General features: G+C 39.4%; 1 protein-coding gene across 5 annotated transcripts in view; it reads right to left on the bottom strand.

Annotated features, from left to right (window-relative positions):
• The window catches only part of HECW1 (HECT, C2 and WW domain containing E3 ubiquitin protein ligase 1), a 263,533-nt gene that overhangs the window by 124,338 nt on the left and 116,853 nt on the right, over positions 1-22,342 (bottom strand). The window lies entirely within an intron of this gene.

Here is a 22,342-nt window from a genome sequence, read left to right as displayed (position 1 = left end):
CCAGACCCTGCCTTAGTGTATTTCCACTGACTTCTAAAGATTTAAATTAGGTGAGGAACACAGGAAAGGTCATGATTTTTGGCACTCATAGTTCTGCTTTTCACCACATGCACTGACATTCAAATAAATAATATTGAGGGAAACTCATCTTACTAACTGTATTGAGGCACAGAAGTGAAAACACCTTCTTGTTAATCAGCCCCTCACAACCCACTTTCTTGTCTGCTGCAAGAAGGAAAGACAGCTCCAGCCAGCTTCTGTGTTGGTCTGTGACTACCAACAGATGCAAAGTGCTGCTATTTGCCTACCTGCCTGGAACTGGTGACTTGCTGGAGCTCATCCTGGCGTGCCTGCTAGCATGCAAGAATTTTCTTCCACAGTAAACTACATGTGAACTGGCCTGGTATGTGCCTAGGTGCTTCAATTATGCAGTGTTACATATGTAACAGGTATGTTTGTGGGATCTGAAAAATGCCTGTTGAACTAAAAGCAGCTTTCACATCTTCTAGTTTTAATTGGATAATGACATGGAAATGTTCATCTGTTCCAAGATTTTCCTTAAGACCTTGCTTTGCAACTGCTGCTGTAGCTCAGAGAAAACACCAGCCTTTGCCGGCAGAGCCACAAAAACACTCACTGTAACTACAGTGCCTACATATGAAAACGATAAAAAAATGTCATTTACCTGTTTTAACATACAAATTGCACTGCCATTTTAATACCAGTAACAAAATTACTCAAATCACTGCAGCTGTAACAAAAAGTGTTAAGAGCTGAGACTGTGACCACAGATTATGGTGCTGCTGATCTGCTGTTCATAGATCCAAGAAACAACTGTGTAGCACTTCAGGTGGAAGCAAAACCTGAGACATGAAAAGTGGTAGAGACCCTCAAAACCACAGACCTGAATTGCTTACCCTGATACCTACACAGGAACATAAGTAGAAAGAGAAATCCTGGTATTTTTTGAAAGACCAAATAATTTTAGAAGTGTAAAGACTTCCCAACTTTCACATGTCACTTGGGAAATGAAAAGCAAAGAGGTGAGGCTCCCAAGTAGTTCAAACGCTACTCGATCTCTTTCAGGTGGCTTCCCAGTCCCCTAAACCTGAGGGGTGCTGCAGGAATGTGCAGCCCATTGATGAGAAGCACAGTGCCAGCGCACTAAATCTGTCACCATATTTTCCATCCCCACAGTCTGTTCTTCACCAGGCAACCAGGTGCACGTTTCTGCTCATACAGTGAAAATACAACCTCTCCCACTATATTCACAATGTGTACATGTGTCCCATTTACTTCACAGCATTCCATAAGAATTGGAACAGAATACAGAGTCCTTCAGCACCTCCACGAGGGGTTGTGGGGCCCATCCTGGGGTTGAATTCATAACTATACCCTCAAATGAAATTGTGCAGCTTCAAGAGATTTACTTGAGGTGTCAGTGCAGCTGAGCAAGTGACCCTGTTGTTGCACCTGGGAGCAGCAGTTGTTTCCTTTTGGCAGCAAAAAAAGCTGGATGAGCCTGTGGGACAGAAAAACTGCAAGTCCAGATTGTATTTTCACGTTGTAATTTTCTCTACAGGACTTTTAACAGCTCAGCAGCTAACTCATTTACTCACTGAGAGGACAGCAGAAGCTAAGGATATCACAATAGCTAAAACATGCAGTTCTCACCCATTATTCAAATCTTAATTTTCTTCTCCCCTGGAGATTTTTAGCTACAGTTTGCATTGAATATTGAGAGCTAGAATAAAGAGAATCCTTAAAAAAAAAATAAATTAACTTTTGTAGTTAATAAAATATAACTTCAGGTGTTAGCTTGTATGACAAGCTAACAGGCCCCACAGCAGAAAATCTTGTCGCAGGTTGACAAGTAGGAAATCAGTTACCATGTACATCAGGAAAATTTTAAAATAATCCATTCAATTAAACTGAAAGTATGAGAGAGAATGGAAGGAGAGAATATGTCCATATGTAGTTAATCTGGATATCAGTACCACTTTCAAGGACAAAGAATAACTTAGATGACTGAATATGTATTTGGAAATAACCATGTGGTTATTACAGGTTCCTCTCAGTTTCACCTTACTATTTCTAATTTAATTTGCAACTGAACTGCCCACATAAAACTTCAGACTGCAAGAAAGCAACCAGAGAGATGGAAGTGTCACACCCAATCCAAAACAGTGGCACAGCTGGAGCCATTCATCAAGCAGTAGTAAAGGTGGTGATTAATGAACATCAAAGGTTTCATTCACCACTCTAACTATTACAGATGCACAAAAAATACACCCCAATGGAAGGCCCTCAAGGCAAAGTAAAACAAGATAATCAGAACCAGGCAACAGGAGGGGAGATTCTGTTTCCTCCTTGGACCAAGCACCTGTGTGGGTCACACAAACTACAAGGAAGGGGGTGGAACTGAGATGTACTACATCCCTGGACACCACAGAGACCACTCCCTATTCAGAGGAAAGCACTGAGAAGTTTGACTTTTGCCAAAGAAACTCTGCCATGGGGCTTCATCCCTCTTACAAAGAAAAAAAACTTAATTTCACAAAAATGATTTCACTATCAAAGCCCTGAGTTATTTCAGTTACCAAATCAGTTTTGCAAATTAACTGGACTGCACTACACCGCCTCTGCAACCATCCAGCCCCTGAAAACACTTGATTCCTTATGAAACTGAAGAGGAGACAAAATCTAGTAGGGTCTGCTAATGAATTGCAGCTGGAGGTATTGAGAGTTGAAAGTCTCCAAGAGGTCTCCTTGTTCCCACCATTCAGTCACATTTCTGTCAGTGTTATTTGTCCTGTTGGTTTATTTGAAACCCTTTCCCTTTAAAATATTTCCATTCCTACTCATCTCCTCATTCTTTCAGAGTTTTCAAAACTGCCTTAAATGTCTTCTCAAAAGTTCACTTGATCTTATAATTAATTCTCTATTCCTTGCTTACTAAGGTCAACCTGATCTCAGAGGCTTAGTTTTCACTTAAAGGTGGATTTCTTTTTCAAATATAAAAAAAAGAGCTCTGCCAAGATTATGCAGCTTCTCTTGCTGAGATACAAAAACCCTGGAACACCCTAATGAGTGTTTCAAGGAAGATGATATTCTTTGGGGGAGGCAGGAAACATCAGCTGGTGTTTGCTAGGAGTGCGAGATGCACCTGGGGCACTTCAACAAGCTCGCTGTGATTTACTCCCATGACACTTTTTGTTTCAGCTAAATAGCAGAGGTGACTAGACATTAGGTAGGCATTTCTTACTGCTGTAAAAACCTCTCAGGAAAGTAATGCCAGTCTTCTTAAAAACTGAGTCATTTTTGATCAATTCAATCTATTACTAAAAGAGCTGTTGTTGCTCTTTTGGGCAAACATTGTGCATAAAAAATGAAAGGTGTCAAAACCAGTAATGAAAAGGTAGCTGTCTCTGGTAAGTAGTTGGGAACCAAGTGAACCAAAGCAGACAGCAAAGCAATTAAGTTATGAGTCATAAAGTTTTCCCTAGAGAGGAGGCAGAAGTGGAATAAACAAATATATGATGGTGTGCTACAATCAAATCACTGTGGGACCATCCTGAATTAAAGTAGCCCCGGCGATCTCTAGAAGTGAGGTCTATGAGTCAGTGGAGGGGGAAAACTGTTTGAATAAAATGGGAAACTGGGAGAAGCATATGAAAAAAAACAGGACAAGGAATTACAATGAGAAGCCAAAACAGAGAGAGATTAAAGGCAGTTTATATGCAGAACTAAGTGACTAAGCAATGTCCTTGAGGGGAGGAGAGGATTGAGATTATAACAAAATCACTGCAGAGAATGGGACAGGGGAGAAAGCAGAGAGACTACAACTGTGTAAACAAGACTAAAGAGACTAAAAGAGAGGAAAGGAGGGAAAAGGAAACAAAGCAAGGAAAGGCAGACAGGGAAAGAGTAAGAAAGTCAAAGTTGAAGAAGAGTCACTGAGACCTCCCGGCAGCATGGACCAGCACAATGCATAAACTGTATCAGCAGCAACCTGTGAAACCTGGTGTGCACTTCATGTCCACCACTCATGAATGACCTCCCTTCTCTACCTGCTGCTGCCTTCAGTGCCCATCTCCTCTTTATGAATATCACTGGAAGTGTAGAGAGCAGGTAAATAGTGCAAGACAAAGAGGTGAAACCCAGCATTCCTGCATCAGCATGGGCCTTTCCCTAAGCGTCAATAGTTTTTAGATAAATTTAGGTAGTTTCTCACAATATTGTACCTACCCTGTCAGCAAAGAATTAATACTCGTAACAAAGATAAAAGGTAAAGTTATTACTGGCAGATCTAATTTGTACTTACGGTGTTGATACATGGTACTTTTATTTCCATCGTGTCGGCCTGCTGCTGCTCCATGCAAACAATGACTCTTATTTCTGGTGCTCTATCAGAAAAACTGCCTGTTCCAGGCGTTGGCTGTCTCCAACATGCAGTGGTGACACAGCCATCAAGTTGGTTTGCTACTCAGCTGTCTATGGACCATGTATTTCCTTAAGCTCTAGACTGCACCTGTTTCACAGTATTTGTTTAGTATCACAACCACCTACGGCTTTCCAAAACCCCCTCAGTTTTTAGACAACTAACAGTTTGGTACCCAAACAAGGTGTAAACAGATGTGTATCTTTAACCCTCATTGAGAATTTCTTCCAATTTTCTGATGACTTTTTCCTTCCTCTATTAAATGTGCACAAACACTTAACAGGCTTCTTAGGAGAAACTGCAAGACTTGAGATTTTATAGTCTAGCCTTTTAGATAACTATAACATTTCCCAGCAAGAAAGAAAGAAGTATCTGGAGCCAGAATTAAGGCTTACCAGTACATATCAGCAATTTGAGGCACAAACATTTGCAAGGAAACTCTAACAGCTCAAAAACAAGCAGAACACTCAGAAAATTTCTAATCAATTTTTAGCTTAAGCCAAAAATCCACACTTGTCAAGATACAGAAATGCACAATTAGAACATTCAAATAACCTCAATTCTGCACCAATAATGTATTTCAGCATTTGTAGTTGTAACTGATATTTGAAGAACAGATAAGATGATTTTGTATTTTCTTTTATCTTCAGAAGTTGTTGCACATTGTTCCTTCCCACGGGTTGCATACTGAGGGCTGGAGTTATCTCCTTTATAACAGGAGAGCTGATTATTATCATTTATTGTATCATCAATTCTTTGTTCCATTGATCTGCAAATACTCTCCCCTATTGACTTTCACTTTTATTTCCTTTTCTTGATAATTTTATTAAGCAGCTACCTGCCATGACAAGAGTAGTAGGGGAAATTACTACACTAATAACAAATGTGTAGTCACAAATCTTCATATTCAGTGGTCCAACGTCCCCTGTCCTAACTTCACCTATTTGAGCCCTCAATGTTGCAAGCTCCATACTGTGCTGATTTTGAGTCTAGCTTTGTACAATCCACCTCTATAACTATGCTGTTCATAGGAAGTGATTTGCTTACCCATGGCTGCACTGGGAAGGACTGGACAGGTGTGGCCTCCTGAGCCGGAGACAAAATCACACCATGTTTGCCTTATGAAAAATAAATGCATCTAGGAGTTTCTACAGCAGGACAGATACAAGAAAGTGGCTCTGTAAAATGATGTTCAGGGAAAACATACTAATTGTAAGATCTAATTTCAATAGACTGCTGCTTATGTGCTGCCCTCATAAAAACTGTCCTATTGGCAAGACTCATTACTAAAGAATGCTAGCAGCTGGAATGGATGTGTGCTTGTACATTTCAGCACTTTTATGTACTTCTCCATGCAGGCAGTACATCCAGCATTGCTGATTATGAAAGTTGTCTGACATTTTTCATTATAAACCTTGTTTGCAGATGCTTCTACATTTTCAAATACACATACATTTGGAAAAAAAATTTATGTGCTGGATGTCTGCCTCATGTCTTCAGACAGATACAGGAAGAAAATTTCATCCAGAAATTTGTAGCTGAGGATAAGGAAAAACCATGGTGTTTTCACCCATGAAAAATTTCTGAAGACCTTTTTTTTTTTTACCCCCCAAGTTAATATGTGCTTAATATAGTGACTTCTGTTCCATATCTCCTCATGCTCCTGTAAAAGTACATTAAAATTCATCTAACTTATAAGCCTCTCTAAAAAATTCAGTTTGATATGCTTATTTGAGATATCTTTGATTTTACCATCTAAATGCCCAGGAAATCCTAGCTGTGCTGAGCATGTTCCAAACTGGCAGTAAAACAAGCTTTTTCTGCAATACTGCAGTACAGATCTAAGTTTCCCCTGGCTGTGCCCCATCTGGAAGCAGGAGGACTGCATCTTTGGGTATCTCCCCAGTATCCAAGCAGCATGAAGGAGGAGAATATGAATCCATTCCCAATTTGACCCCTTTTGAAGGAAGAGATAGAGGTGGCTGGGGGTATTACAAGTATAAGGTGGGAAACAGGTGTGAGGATGAAACCAGGTTAAATGGTGAAGAAAAAAAACACTGTGCTTTGTGGTACTCATAGGTCTGGGTAGACAAGGATCTGAGGGGAGCAGGCAGCAGAGCACTGCTTCAGTCTTGCTAGAACAAATGAGCTGCCTTCACCGTGGGAACACAGTGCATGTACAGGGGCTCTTCTATTCAAGCTCCCAATTAAGCAACTACAGGGACACAGCAATGGGATCTAAGGTCAGTCTGCTCGCTAAAATTCTCTCCAGACAGGCAGGAGTTGGAATGCATTAAAATCTGCAGCTGTCCAGCATCCTTCATGATAGTCCAGTACATCATGGATAAGGACTGTACCACCAAGTGCCCAGTAAATCTGGCATTTAGATTGACAACTGGAGTTGAGGCAGGTAGACTGATGCAGAGTAGATCAAGTCAAAGCTTCCATAGATAGCCATAACAGGAAAGGTCCGTGGAAGGATGCCAGTGCCCACACAGTAGCTAAAGATGCTAAATGTCTATAATAAAAAGTTGTCTTAGCCCTATTGTAGCTGGGAAGAGAACATTCAGTTTTTGTTGGCGCAGGTTCTGCAACTGTTACCCCAATTCTTAAATTTTATTGTGTAATGAGAGTAGCAAACTTGAAATTTTGTTTGCTCCAATATTTTATGATGTTGAAAATAATTATTTCCTCCTAAAATTATCTTCAGAGAGAGTGGGGGAGGGGTCTGGGGGCAGAAAAAGACAAGGACACAGCCTTACCATTGCTGGCACTGAGTCATCTCTCATGCCATTTAAACCAAAAGAACTATTTATTTCATATTGAAAAAAACAGCAGGATTCAGCCCAGAACAGGCAATAATTTAATCTATTTACTTACAGTTATCCCAACAGTGATATCCATCTGTGCTGCCTTTATGGACTGTTGTAAAGAAAGGACTGATAGGCACCAGTTTGGGTGAATGAGAGCTGGTAATGGGAGGGTTGTAACAATTTACCTGTCTTTCATCAGGAGAAGGAAAGGCTGTTTGAGAGATACATTTTAGTCATTGCAAACAGCAAATTACAAGGGTTGAACTGAGACTTTAATGAAATTCCAGAGCCTACAGGCATCTGAAGTTTTTATGTAAATCAGCTTAAGGATAACTTTTTCATCATAAGCATTAGCAAGCAAGCAATTTATTTGAGAAAAACTTGCGATCATCAAAGTACTTGAGCTGTGTGATTGTTGAGTCCATAATAACTGAATAACATGCCTAAAGTTTGCTCTCTGGTCCTTAGCACTTGCACACGTTGCATGAAAATCAACACTGCAGGCAAAACCTAACACATGGCTCATCTTATTTGAGAGAGATGATCTAAAATTAGTTCTGAAATGCAACAATTACAACAGACTAAGTTTTTAAACAACACTTTTGTTTTAAATTGGCTCATCATCTTGGTTACAATGTATTCAACAGCTCTTTATCAAAATTTAATAGTTAACAAAAAATCTCTATGCTTTCAGTACTCTGGAAGTGTGCACTTTCTGCCTCTCATGCAGAAAGCCATCTATTTCACTGTAGTAGTGGCCCCTTAGCTACATTAGTCACAGACATATTCAGGAAAATAATCTGAACTGGAAATACAGTGTCAAACTGTGATTTAATTTACACCAATATATGTTAAATCACAAGATAAACAGACAGAAAATGAGTTTACACTGACACCCCAAGCTTCATTCTAAGTGTCATCAGAGGCACTGTGAAGGTGACTCAGAGATGACAACAGTATAAACCCTGTACAGTAATGCACAGCTCCACCAAAGAGGAGGGATGGGCAGAGCTAGGGACCTCTCCCCTCTCTTCACTTGCATGTACAACCAATGGGGTGTCCCAGATGAAGCAAGCTCTTATCAGTGGCCCCTATTGCAATATACCCTTTAGGCTTTCAGGTATTGTGTCTGCCTTAACTGCCTCATAGAGCAGATGCCTGTGAACCATCATCTCTCTGCTTTTACCAGGGCAACTGTAGTTTAAAGTCTTAATTAAATACATATGATTGGATTATGCCTTCAGGCACAGCCATAAGCAAGAGATAATGCATGAACTTCAGAAGCAAAGTGTCTCAAACAAGGCCCTCTCCATCACAACATGTTTTCATTCTCCTTGATCTCAAAACATGAGTGTACCTTTGGATTTATAGAAGCAGAAAATTACATTGGCTTTATGATCAACAATTAGTATTTAGGAAGGCATAAACCATAACTTTACCCAGTGCTTGCTTGTGATGGCAGATGACAACAAGAAAAGGGATACCTTGCAACTCCAAACCTGGCCAATTAGGAGGAAATCAGGGATGATTCATGTTTTCATTTACATTAGTAGCATCTGCTATGGCACTTGTTGAGCTGATCTGAAATCGCAGTCTGAGAAACATAACTGTATTTCACCCTAGAAACAGGACATTCCCTTGAGTCAGTCTTTGTTTTTTCCCCCAAGAAAGTTACCTTTGAAGACCAGTGCCAAAACAAACCATCCTGGTGTTCACCATTCCCCCAGCTCCTCTTAACACGTTACATCCTTTCTGGTTACTCTGCCAACTCTGCCAGCCAGAAGCTCTATCTCTTCACATTTCTCAGATCTCCTCAGTCCCTATAAGAATGCCTTAGAACAACAGTTTATGTTTTTTCCAGCCAGACCATGCAGTATTAAAACTCAGCAATCTTGGTGATTGGGAGCTATTACAGACAGTCAAGCATGTGCCAAGCAGTACACAAAGAGTCCGGCAATCAACTCCTTGAGAAACAAGATTTGACTGTTACCCAGAAAAAATCCTTTGCAGTTGATGTAAAAGAGAATGCAAGACCTTAGCACCATTACCTGCAATAATAAGGGCTGTTTTACTATTTTAATACTCTTATCATAATTCAATATGCACACAGTCCGTCTCTCTACTCATATCTAAATTAATTTTAGCCTAATATTTCCATGAAAATGAAGCAAAAAATGGTCAATTTAAGATGGTGGAATGAAAATTCAAAATGCTTACAGAAGCAGTTTTCTAATGCTTGAATGGTTTCAGTTACCCACTACACTAAGCACGTTATTCTTGCTGCTGCTACTTCTAATCATCAAATTAAAGAACTAATTTTGAGTGACTAAGGGAATTATGCATCATACAGAAAAGACTGTTCATTGCTGTCATAGTGCAAACACACTAATACAAGCAAAAGAAATCATCAAAACACTCCTTTTGATTGAAATAAGTGCTCACAGAGAAGAATAAGAAGAGATATAGTGAAACTCTCTTAGACAGCCAGTAATAGTTTATGTGTACCAAGAAGGACATGATGGCACGTATGACAATTCAGACTCTTTCCTTTCTGGACTCTAACTCAGAGCAGAACTACCTAAGGACAGTTTTGGATGAGAATAATTTTTAAAATATGGAAGACCAAAATGAAGGCCTGTAGTTCAGGCTGTGGCATTAAAGTCAAGGAAATGTAGAAGAAAGCAACACAAGGGGAGGCACAGACAACTTCCTTCATCTTGGAATTATCTGGTCTTATTTGCAAGGCATGTAATAGGTCTACTAAGTGTGAGATGAAAAAGAGGACAGCTGCACCTGAGTTTTGGCACTGTAACTCTACCGAAGGCAGAAGACAGTCACAGCATGAGAACAGTGCAGTGGAGCTTGACATCTTTGGCACACCAGTTCCTGGTTTCACCATCTTAACAATATTTTATTCCTTTCCACATCTTTTTCCTTATTTACAGAAAGGACACGAACAGCAACAAACAATATTCTACTTTAAATTCTTCTTACTGTATTAAATACAGGGTGAGATTAACAGCCCTGCACTGTAATTGCCCACTGACCAAAATTTCCCAAAGTTCAGTTGTTCTGAAAAACAGTGTGCTTTGAGGTTTTTTTCTTAGTACACCAAAGACTTACCTGTGTACGTCTTGTAAGCATTAATTAAACAGAAGAAAAGAGACTTCTGTATCTTCACAACACAGAGTCATTCTTCTGTTTACAAAGCTGAACCATTTATAATTAATTGAGTTCATCCATTCAGAACCCTGAGCCTTGAATAAAAGCTTTGTGCCAGCTGAGGTATGGGTATTTTCTGTCTATTCTCCTTTTAGCCTTTAAAATGTTTTGCTTTACAACAACAGGGTCTATCTTCCTTCCATTTGCAGAAAAAACATTGGTAGAGAAAGCATGGTCACATCCTTTGGTTCTCACAGAGCCTTGTGAGCCATGACACTGGTTGGTGAAAACAAGTCATTGTGATGCTTTTGCAAAAGCTGTGCTGCATCTAGGAATGATGGATTAAAAACCTGGCCTTACTTCTTTAAAATAGAGCCACCAGAGTTCCTCTCCCATGTACCACTGCTTGAGAGGGCTCATGTGTGGATGCTCACCCATTCAGAAAACTCCTTTTCACAAGGACTTTTTGATTAGGTGCCACTACTACAGTGCCTATTGTTAATTTTCCTGGGAACTTATAAGACAAAACACAAATGATCAAGAAGGAAAAGATCATAAGGCTGCTAGGAAAGAGGTATTATACCTATTATTACTTCACAATTTAGAGCTTCCTCTGCAATCTCCTATTTCAACATCAATTTTTTTTTTCTTTTCTAGGATACCAACACCTGTTCACCATTTATTTACAAACTAACACTTAGGGAAGAAAATTGTTGTAGTCGCAAAATGAAACATGATGTTTTAAAGTCCAACAATTCAAAAAGTATCTCACTTGATACTGGTAAAAAGAAGGGGCTACAAATGGTTTACAGTAGGTTGAAGGGCAAGATAAAATACTGTGACTGTAAAAAGACCAGTGAATAATCTAATGCTGAGCACACTGGATGAGTACATTTGTTTACAAGTGCAATAAAAATAGGGAACTGTAGGGGACAAGTTACTATGAAATAGATGCTGCATTTGTGCAGGTCAAAAAATTACTATCTTCTAACATATGCTGGAGTAAAAAGGAATGGAAATTTCAACAAATAAGGGAACAAAGAATCCTAAGTATCACAGACAAGATACTGCATACTAGGAATGTTTTGTCTCCGGCAAATTATATCAAGATGTACATTGGGAGACTGCAAAAAAAATGGTTTCCAAATCATTGTCAGCTCCTACTGATCACAAGGCCCTACACAGATGCCAGCCTGTCTGTCCTCTGAAGGTGTGTGCCTGGTGGCTGCTGCACTCCCTCTGACTCTGCACTTCACTTCTTTGCTAGTCTTTCCATATGCCAGTTTTCATAACAACATGGCAGTTCTACAGGTACAGGAGAATAGTATTCTCTGCTACAAAGCAGTGCTCATGGCTACATTTGGTGGGGGCCCTAGCAAGTATATTATTAACACCTATTAGCAGCTCAATGACAGATAAATTCCCAACAGGGATATGATGCAGGTGGTCAGTCTGCCTCTCTGGAGGTGAGGCTCTACATACACACTTCTCTACTGATCTTACTGGATTGCACTGGATTAAGCGGGTCATCACAGGATTAACTCTACTTATTACTTAAGCTTTAATCAGCCAGGTCACAATAAAATTGAAAATTACATTCCCAGTTTCTTTTAAAGTATTTGTTTGTTCGAATCTACCTTAAACTTATTTTCCCTTAAGTCACTGACAGGTCTGTTGTTTAAAATCTCCTGGGCTGTAACCCTGTCGCTCCTGGTGTTACAAATCCCACTGTGAGATCAAGGCATTTGAACTGAATTAGGCACCTCACCCAGTAATGACAAAGGAAAAAGGATGGAACGGAAAGTGAGACTGAAAGTTACTGGTCTAACTGGCTGGCTGTAGGTGCTTATAGCCAACATACAGAGGGAAAAAACTACTATGGAAGGAGACCAAATGGTCATGGACATCTCATGCAGTAACAGTAACAGATGCACTGCTACACAAGCTTGGTCTGCTCTCTCTACCTAACCTACTGCAGTTGTAGTAACCAAAGAGCTCCTTTACACCTTCTGGTGGGGTTTCACCACCGTCAGGGGAAGTGTAGCTGTAACTGTCTCTTGAAACCAATCTCATTTGTCGAGATGTTCAAAAAAACAGCCAGGCCACATCCTATCCATGATTCTGTTGTTTGTCTGTTTTAAAACACCACTCACAATGCCACGAAGGTCATACAAAGTACTTGCAGATAACATGTTTTAGTTCACTCACCAGGTCAAAACAATCTACAAAAAATGTATTGTAAATGCAAGTATTTTTCTTACTAATTATTACCAGCAAACATGTCTTTTTTTGGCAGTATTGACAGCAGAAAAAGAAAAGGTATTAAGCAGAGCCAAGAATGAAGTTTTGAGACCACAGGATAGGAACAAACTGTCCTTCTGGTTTGAGTTTTTAATTTTTAAAAGGAGACATAACACTTCCAGGATGGGTTTGCAATAGATTGCCCTGTAGGTTTGTTTTTTTTCCCCTGATACCTCTGGGAATTTCGAGTCTGCAAACCAAACATTTAAACTCTCACTTGCTGTGAACTGACATCAGCTCATATAAACTAATGGGTCCATCCTAATTCAGGCACACAAAACACTCAGCCTCTTTGTTTCCAATTAGAAATCCTTTACGAGCATACTTATATTCCAAATCTGAAGTCTCAAGCAGGCTCTGAAGCTGAACAAATTTACCTCCAAGCAAAAGACCAGCATAAAGTATAAATTTTCACCACGTCAATTTGGTCTGACAAAGGAAGCATACATATGTGCATATACATTGTCCATCTGTATAGTGCTGCAGTTCCAGCTGCTGAGTGCCATCCTAAGATTCCAAAAGAGGCAGAGGTATTTTCAGTATTGTTGTTTCACAGTTTTGATGGTTCATTTTTCAACCTCTCTGCTGGCTTAGAGAATATACCTACCATAAATTGACAGTCATGACCTAGGAGAAGGCTGGCAGATGCTACTTTGAGTCAGCTGCCAGCATGCAGGAGTATTTATGTCAGTCTTGACAAGACGTGGTTTCTAAAATTAAAGTGTTTTGAAGGACTAAGTAACTTTTAGTTCACTGCTTGACAAAAACTGCTTACAAATTTTTATCCTTTTAAATATTTCCCAGCATCTAGACTGCATCCCTCTTCCTCACTAGCTGTCAAAAGTCTGATTCATCTTGTTAAAGCCAACAGTAAAACTCCCACTCAGTGGGATCTCAGTGGACAGAGACCACACCTACATCTTCTCATTTTCCTTCCAAAAGAAACAGACATCTCAGCTGTAATCTGTTCCTTGAACATCCATATGTCAGTCAGTCCTGCTGCCCTTCTCAAAAATATTTCTAAAGCTCCTGCAATCTTTCTGCTTGAAAATATCCAGGTAAGATCTGCTAAATACACTATCAACTGGATTTATATTCCACAGCACATATCATCAATAGGACAGCTAAAATAATAATTTCTGCATGTCACAGAAGTATTGTTTGGAATTTTACTGCATCTCAAATGCAACAAATTTATGAAATTTAGAAAAAGAAACAGATCTGTTAAAGCAAAACCGAATTATATTTTCCAAACTGAATAAAATGTAGATGGGCTAGTTCAAAGGCAGAAACTTTTATCTTTGTACATATTATATATATATAAAAGGCTTTCACTGTGTCATTTTCTAACAGAAGAAAGCACAATATGAGATTTTAAATTTGTTGTAGAAGCTCAGCACACTTCATAGAGAAGACAATTACAAAGGTGCCTGCTAGCAGTGCTACTGTTAAGGCTGCGTCAGGGGGTTCACTGTTAACCCAGTTTTCATGGTTTCATACCTCAGTTAGAAAGACACCCATGTGCTGGCCTTAAACTACCATAAAAATTCATCCCAGTAGCAATTTATTTAGTTACTTTTTCTTCTTGTAAAAATGCAAAGAGAAAAAGGGAACTATATTAATTTTTCATGCTTTCCTATAAATATATATTGGGGAAAGAGTTAATAATTTAAATGGCAAATTCTGACACTTCTGGCTGAAATCCTTATCCTGTTTAAATTAACCGCTAGTTCTCTTGCGGCAGGACAGGATTTCAGCCTCTGAATTCTGGAGAAGTTTAAATCCTGATGTCTACTGAGCTGCTCAGCAAGACCAAGTGCCTGCTCTGTTTACTCTGTGTCTTTTTTAAGCCTGATCTAGTTGCAATATAATGTGAATTATCTCAAATCCCACTGAAATACATGGGTGTACATTATTACATTTGTGCATTGTCACAGTTTTCACTGTTCTGAGCACTGCTAAGTGTTTCTGATACAACTAGAGATGGGATCTTTTGAAAGAGATGTTCTAGATAACATCTGGAAGGCTGCTCACACCTGCTGAAAGACACACATTGCACAAACCAACACCTGGTTTAATCCCTGTGCCTTCCCCAGACACAGTCACCACTTGACGGTGTTGTATGACGTGCACAGGACAGCCCACTAGGGACAAAAGAGCTTTGCTGTGCTACTGAGTGAGTACAAGGGGAACTTAACAAACAGTATGGACAGTCTTGTCAGCATTTTTAAAAAAGGACCATCTTTTGCAACACAGTTGAAAACTGGCATGAGTTTCCAGGATGAGGCTTTCAACTAAGATTTTAGTTTGATTTGACTCTGCCTGTGAACCCTCTACATTTCTGAGGTAGAAATCATATGAAATTTTGTTGATCTGCTCAATTGCCTCCTACTCTTTGGTAAAGGAAATCAACGTACTTGCAGCTGAGATGCCTCATGGCTAAGTTTCATTTTCTTTACCTCAAACGTTGAAGAAAAATTTGAATGGAAAAGCAGCACAAACCCACGTGAAAATTCCCTCTGCACCAGAATGTCATAAACAAAAACCAAAGTCAGAGGCTTTCTCACAACTGTGCCCCAAATATTTTAAGTTTCTATCCAATATCAGCTGATTCAGCCCCAAATGTTTGCCTACTAACAGCCCAGGACCTTTAGGAACAGTACACAAAGATGATCTGAACTACCAGGCTTGGAGTAAGCAATCCAGTCATTAAAACTGATTACAAATCAGCCACTCCAAAAATGGTGTGGTGGTGAGAAATGACCTCTGACTGAGTGCCAATACAGACAACTAACTGAGGTAACACCATCTTAAGCATCACAGCTGACTCTGCTGTGGCTGTCCCTGAACTGAGGCCCTAAAATCCAACTTTATCACTATATACCTTTTCTTTTACATTTTCACCTTAATACAAAACAGGTATATGGTGAATTCTCCAAAATATAAGGAGGAAACAGGGAAAAGAAGAAAATCAAGGATAAAATCAAAGTATACTGGTATCAAAATGTATTACTCATTTTTGTGATGTGCCATGCATAAGACTTCATGCTGCTCAGAGAGGGAAAAGAAAATGGTGTCTATATTAGCCATGAAGATTTAGGATTCCTCACAGGAAGCTAATAAAACTTACCGTAATGTCCTGTAAACAGGAAAACATTTGAAAGCCCAAATCCGGATGCATTCTAATTACAAACACCACTTATATGTAAATCAAGAAATCCTAGCAAGTGGAGGGAAGGAAAGAGTTTTATCTCTCCCCATGACCATAAGATATTACAGTGACAAACCAAAGAGAGAAAATATTTTTCTTAGTGTTCTCTAAGTGAGCATGGTTGGCTTATTTCACCTCAGGTGAACTCCTTTATCATAAATAAATGTTAGTTAATACACCTCAGGAGCCAAAGAGAATTTCTTTTTGTAATATAAAATCTTACTAATGCATTTGTATTCTGTTTTAAATATATGATTTTGCCTCTTGATCTTGTCTAGCAATCAAGCAGGAAGATTAATTAATTCACTGTAAGCATATCACTTTTGGCAAATCTGCTGTCCAAGTGTTGCCTGGCAATCTGCAGAGATTATTCACATGCCAGGTTTTCCAGGTATCTCTGGAGCAAGCCAGGGTCACCAGATTATGAAGTGATATTTTACCTTCAGGAAGTATTGCTCAGCAGCTTGCATAAACAGCAAGTCAGTAGGAAGACAAATCAAGACTGAAATCTCTACAAGCCCATGACAGACCTTGAAGTGTTCCAAATGTAGGTTTACTTTAATGGGGTTGAAAAGAGAAGTAGAACTGCATTCACACACCTATAATAACTGTGTTAGACAGTGGAAGTGTTAAGAAACATTTCTGTTTGTAGATGGATTTTTTTCAGCCAGAGACAGGAGAGAGAGATGTCCAAGAGATGTGGGCTGCACCAAAAGCTGCTTCCCCTCCCAGAATCTGCCTGCTGAGTGGGACCCTCAGAAGCTTAGAGCTCTTGCCTAGGAGCTTCCTGTGAAAGCTCTCTTGTATTCATCTACATCAAAAACACTGCACATTTATTCTGAGTCCTTTTTCACCCTTGTGTTTGCACTCTCTAGTTTGCTGGTTTTGTACTTCTGCCATCCAGATGTCTGTGTCTGAGGGAACTATTTGCAAATTCTAACAACCACATTCACAGCTCAAGTTCTGATATACATGCATTGCTCATCTTATTTCTAACCCCAGCTACACCTCATGTTGGGAACATTGCAGCAATGTAGTTTACAATCAAAATCAATATTTCTTATGGTGTAAATTATTTTCTCCCAAAAATATGCCTTTTTTTTAAAAAAAATAAAAATATCCTCTTTGGATCTCCCAATGAAAGGAAATCATCGTTGAACTTGTAAAGTATCACAGACATGAAAAAGAGATGGGTCAGGAAAAAAAACAGAACTGAAAAGTGTAGAGAAAGATCATATTTGAAAATTAAATACAATTTTCTACTTTGAGATTTGGGGACCAAGGCACATTTACATTTAGGGTCAGGCAGGATCTAGAGCAACCTGCTCTGACCAGACAACCCAAGATCATTGAACAATGGTATGAACATCTTTCTTACAGTGTGAAGGGGCCACTAACAGGAAGTGAGATTACCACTACATGTAGCCTAATCATGGAAAGCTGCCTTAAGATGGCCTCAGAGTGAGAAGCAAACAGATCAGTAGCTCTTAACTCTCAGGAGTGAGTCTAGAGCTACAAGTGAGCTATGACAGCTCACCCCAGGTGAGTAAACAAGTCACTTCCCCATATCTCTGCTTCCTGCCACTTCAGAAGTGACCAGGTACCTGCCAGGCACACAAGCTCTGCTGCCAGGGGAAAGGAAAGGTTTAGAATAAACACTGCTGTCTACTCTTAGAAGTCTCACTGTAGCTGTGAGTGTTTTTGGTAAAGGAGACCTGGAAAAACATCCACAGGCAGGACAACATTTAATGAGAGAATGCATAATGAAATTAACATAGATAATTTAATGAAAGGGGAAAGACAGAAAGAAACTTCCTTATGGAAATTTAATTAAGTAAACAATTACAGCAAATCTATCTATTTTGAGGTTGGTAGTGATTTTCTGTTTTGCTTTGTTTTTAATTGTAAAAGCTATTAGCACTGAGATATGGGAGGAAATTATACCTGTTACTGATTGGGTAAAGTGAACATCTGAAGTACTGAAAGGGTTAGAGAAGAGTTTGAAAATATAAAACACTATTTGTCTGAGGCCCTCAGAATCCTGTTACCAATATCAAAGACCTTGCAGATATATGCTTCTGCTGGGCAGAAGGTTTGAACCCTGCAAGGAGACCATAATTCATCCCTGCTGAATTCAGCCCTTCCATTATCAGAGAAAGTCTGTTCTGGGTATAGATGATGTTCTTGACATCTGGCACTACCTATAGCAGGAAACCTTGGACCAGGAGTAAAGTAACAACAGGTCTAGATTTACTGGCTAGGTAACGAGAAAAAACAAGTATCAAAAGGTTTCCTGCATCACAGGTGCACTATTTCAGAAGCAGGAGGAGTTACTATAGCACTACACCATAGATATAATTCTGCCTGAAGTATAGTTTTGTCTGACTAATAAAACTATTCAAACACTGTTGTATGAGTTGAATAAATATTGCCATAACTACCAGAAGGCATAAGAAACAAAGTGGCTGCCTGAAATCAAGCAATAAGATAGCAGGGTTACAAACAAGTTTCTGAATTAGGTAAAGGGATTTATCTCCCTTTATACTGAGATTTTTCTGTGTCCCTCTGGACATCTAAGAAGAGCCCTTGAGATGCTTCACTACTGCAGAGAGATATATAAGAGCTTTTCTAAAAGCAAACTCTCTGCCTCTATAAACTGAGAAAAAAAATATCTTTAATACTTATGCTTCCAGTTCTGTTTTGATCCATTACTTTCATGGTATTCTTTAACAGGATTACCAAAAATATCCCACAACTGTAAAATTCTCCAGAATTAGAAATGGTAAATTATCAACACAGATCTACTGAGTGTGGTACTTTTATATTATGATTATTTATTAAGAAAACTGAAACAAAGCTCAGTACCTTGACAGGCTCTTGAAATAAATATGACCTTTTGATGCCTGTGCTGGTACCCTTCCAGTTCCAGCTGCTTAACAATTCCATTGCATTCGTGTTCTGGTTTTCTACAAAAATAAAACCACATGGGCCAAAGCCTGCACCAGGCAATCTGTATGTGGTGGTCTACAAAGGGTTCTGGAGTTGATGGCACATGGGCTGCATGCAAGCAAGCAATTCTTACAGAATTCAGCAGTATCTCACATGGCTTGCTGCAACCTCAGAAACACACCCAATGAAATATCCAAAGGGAGAGAATAGGGTGCAGTGGAGCAAAGAGAGATCTGTCTTCCAGTGCAATTCTGCCAAATCCCTAGACAGCATTATCTGAAAAAACTTTCCAGAAGCATTTAACGGCAAAGACTAACTGATTTGTGAGTTGGAGGTGACACTGTAATCTTTTACTGTCAATAGTAGAAAGATTATCAATGACAAAATAACACCATCTAGGTTATAGTGATCCATTTTAATAAATCATGTGACTTCAGCACCCATTGTGCAGAATACTGCACATGCAAAGTTCAAAGCAGCAAAACAATAGGAATCACATTTATCCAACACTAGGTTAGATGGGAAAAAGATGGCTACTAGCTGCACTACTGCACTTCAGGAATCTCTCTTCATTTCCTCAAGTGCCTGATAGGCTCAATGAATGGTATACTGAGTGACAGCAAAGGTGAAGCACAAAACACATTACATATGCAGGAGTTCTGAATTTAAAGCAAATACAATGTGGCTGAGGATATTGCTGGAAGACCAAAATGAACACATATGTGAACCCATAATTTCAAAATTTGGCACCTACAGTTAGATTCCTCCAGACTTGAACTAAAACTTGAGTTAAATGTTACTGCATCTTCTTGCCCACTTCATTGGGAATTAATTGATGTCCAGCCTCTGAAGCATTAATACAATGTCTGTGCTTGTTCAAGTGGCTGGGAAGAGTCCATGCAAGCTGTGGTCAGTGTGACACAGTGCTAGGGCTTAGTGAAGAAAGACTTGCTCTGACATCCATGCCAAATATCAGGCATTATTTCTTATTCAAAGCGTTCTGAAACTCCTGTCACCAACCTATCAAAATTCTCACTTCAATCTTAGCTTTGTGCAAGCAAAGTCCTTCTAATTTCTTTAAGCACTGCCATGAAAAGCATGGGGATGGGGAGGGGGGGGGGTAGTGTGGGGACCAGCAAGGTGCCCCAGCATGGTGTCACCAAGCATAGATGCTACAACACAGACATCTCCTTCCCTGTGTGTGAATGAAAACACAAACAGCTGTCATCTCCACACTACAAACAAAATAGCACCAAGTGTCAAAATAAGTTGTGGAAAGACCCAGAAAAACCCAATTTGTAGAGAAATCTCTTGGTTAACCTACCACAGTGAAACCATGCCAGAAGCTGAGAAATGTTGTCTAATGTCTTGTGTGGATTGATCCACATTTCCACTCATGATAGACTGCTGCCTACAACCTGGGCACAGACTTTGTAAGAGAGCTAGCAAGAAATGTAAGAAAGGCAAAGATTAAAGGGCTGATCAAAGGATCCCAAGTGGAGGGTTCTTAAGGAATCTCAACATCTGTTTTCAGACTGTGCTCATCTTCCCAACACTAAGCTTGGTTTGAGTATTAAACTATATCAGGATAACAGGCTGAGGGATAGTACAAGGAATTTAAAAACTGTGTAGGGTGGAAGACAACCAAATAGCACCACTAAGACTAATACATGTGCAAGGAGATTAAGAGCCGTAAAACTATGTTATGTTCTCCTTGGAGTACAGGCAAGTAAGAGTTACACCTTTTGAGGCACATGTCTCCCTTATTGCTCCATAGCCGTTTTCTTCCCTGACATCATTAACCCTTTTGTTTCTAAATAATCTTCACACTGTTGAAGATGCTTCTATATTGCTCTAGTTTTTACTGTCTGTGGACTCATGAAGGTTAAAGTCAATGCAGCATGACCGTAGGTCATGATAAAAGTTATATCAGGATGGACTTCAACAGCCTTATCTGTATTTTCTCTTCTCATGTATTCTTTCATGAAGCGAAAAGTATATGATTTGATTGTGGTAATGAAAATGGAGACAGGAAATTATTTTAGTGGGCTGGAGTTGTCAATCTGTCCATAAAAATGAAATATTTGTAAATATTCTAGCTTCATTAAAGCTTTTATTGACATGAATGTGCCTCATTTATTTGGGAATATCCAAGGCTGGAACATCCTTCAATTATTTGTACTTTGAAGACAGCATTTATATCAGCTTTATAAAGATATATTTCCTAGAGCATGCCCCAGATGAAAGAGCTGATTGCCAGCTTGGAGACATTTCTGTACATACTCCATAAATGCACACATATACAGCATATATAAACCATAACATAGAATATACATCTTCTATCTGAAGATGTACCAGAACCTCTCAGATATCTGACTTTAGTTGTGCCTTTCTTTTACCAGTATTTTCCTTCCAGCCAACATGAATAAATGACTGTTATTTCTATTTTCTGCAAGGGCCTGTCATCCATCTTTGTTATTAAAAATTCAGTCACAACAAGAGCAACAGATTTAGCCAAACAACTGCTCCATAAATTTTCAAATAAAAATGCAACACAGATAACTGGTTACCCTTGGAAGCAGTTCTTAGCTGTCAGGTAGTGAACAATCTTTAGAGAAGCCTGTAGATTAGGAGGGGTCCCAGCTATCTGGCTGTCTTCAGTGCAATTCTGAACAGTGTCAAAACTTTACTCAACAGTGTAAGGGTATGCTAGTTTGATACAATGTGTACAGGATGCTGTGCACCTCAGTGAAATGGTCTCTTGGATACCCTCTCTCTGTATTGCTGTGTAAACCAAAAAGCATGCCAGAAATTGCAGTGAAGCAGAGTGTATTTCCTTTCCTGGAAAACCCATCATAGGCTGGTTCTTTCACTGCAATGGCCTCCAAGCCTTAACACAAGGTTCACATCCTTAGTGGCATAGAGCCTCTCTTCACTCCTCCCTCCCCGCCTCAAACTCTAACCAGTTCATGGCTACAGTGGATGGCTACTGCTTATCACTGACTGTCAGAAAATCACAAATTGCCAGACTTCTGCAGAAATGCAAAACTGGCTGTAGTACAACATTGCCTCTGCAGCTGTTAGGGTTTTTTGTTTGTTGAGTATTAACAGGAGATGAGTTCTGCTCTGCTGGCTTTTGGAAGCAATTCCCTCTCTGGCACGTACCAATTACGTATCTATCTGGCAGCACTTTGCCAAGTTTGTGACATGCAAAGTGGAAAGGTATTTCCTTCTCTGGGAAAGGTATTGGTCCTTTTCAAAGTGAAAAAGTAGATCACTAAAACAAATGCAAACTTTAAACATCTGTGGTATCTGAAACTGCTGCACAGGTGCATGTTAAGAAATTATGTTTTGAAAACTGGCAAGGCTTTGTAGATGGTCTTAAATCAGGCTATCAGCAAATTCAAAAGTAACACATATTTTGCCCAAATACTCCCAGAGCACAGATGCATGTTCCAGAAAGAG

This window comes from Parus major, chromosome 2 (genome assembly GCF_001522545.3).
Source record: "Parus major isolate Abel chromosome 2, Parus_major1.1, whole genome shotgun sequence".
NCBI classification, from domain to species: domain Eukaryota; kingdom Metazoa; phylum Chordata; class Aves; order Passeriformes; family Paridae; genus Parus; species Parus major.
Note: the sequence above shows the minus strand (reverse complement) of the source record. Positions and strands in the feature narration are given on the sequence as shown.